The sequence below is a fragment of the Mandrillus leucophaeus genome, unplaced genomic scaffold, assembly GCF_000951045.1.
Source record: "Mandrillus leucophaeus isolate KB7577 unplaced genomic scaffold, Mleu.le_1.0 Scaffold313, whole genome shotgun sequence".
In the NCBI taxonomy this organism is placed as follows: Eukaryota; Metazoa; Chordata; class Mammalia; order Primates; family Cercopithecidae; genus Mandrillus; species Mandrillus leucophaeus.
This window is the reverse complement of record NW_012103288.1, coordinates 388,259-389,198: the sequence shown is the minus strand read 5'-3', so window position 1 is coordinate 389,198 and position 940 is coordinate 388,259.

The following is a 940-nucleotide window of genomic DNA, read 5'->3' as shown; positions in this document are numbered from 1 at the left end:
AGCTACTTGGAAGGCTGAGGCAGGAGAATTGCTTGAACCCGGGAGGCGGAGGTTGTGGTGAGCCAAGATCACGCCATTGTATTCTAGTCTGGGCAACAAGAGCAAAATTCTGTCTCAAAAAAGAAAACAAAAAAAAGAGTCCAAAGCAGAAAAGGATTGCTTGAGCTCAGAATTTTGAGACCAGCTTGGACAACATGGTGAGACTCAATCTCTACAAAAAAATTTAAAAATTAGCCGGGGGTGATGGTGGGTGCCTGTAGTCCCAGTTACCCAAGAAGCTGAGCTGGGAGGATCCCTTGAGTCCAGGAGGTCAAGGCAACAGCGAGCCGAGATCGAATCACTGCACTCCAGTCTGGACACAAGAGCTAGGCCCTGTCTCCAAAAAAACAAAAAACAAAAAAAAAACTCTGGTAGGGAAGAAATATATGAATTAATCACACAAATATATATTTATAAAATATTACAAATGTGAGAAAAGTAGAGGTTCTATGAAAATATATACTAGAAAATATGGCCTATTCTGACCTAGTCTCCAAGTCCTTGAAGAAATGACTTCATTGAAAGGAGAATATGCATTAACTGGACAAAAGTGTTGGGGGCTCTCATGGCAATAGAAGGTACCACAGGCAGAGGAAAGTGTATGTTTAAAGGCTCAGGCATGAATGAGGTGATGAGCTTGATTCTGTCTAGTTGGGCATGATAACATACAGCAGGCTGTCAGTTGGGAGTGGGTGGGGTAAAGCATTTGGGCATTCGTTTTGGCTTATGAACCAGATAGCAGAGAGGTGGAAGCTAGCCTTAGCAACACAATGACATCAGTGTCTACATGATGATGCCCACATTGTCAGGTGGTTATTGACTTTGTATCAATATTGAGTTTAGATTAATGTGACAACATGCTCCTCCCTTACTGCATGTTGATCCTAAGGCGTTTTCTTTT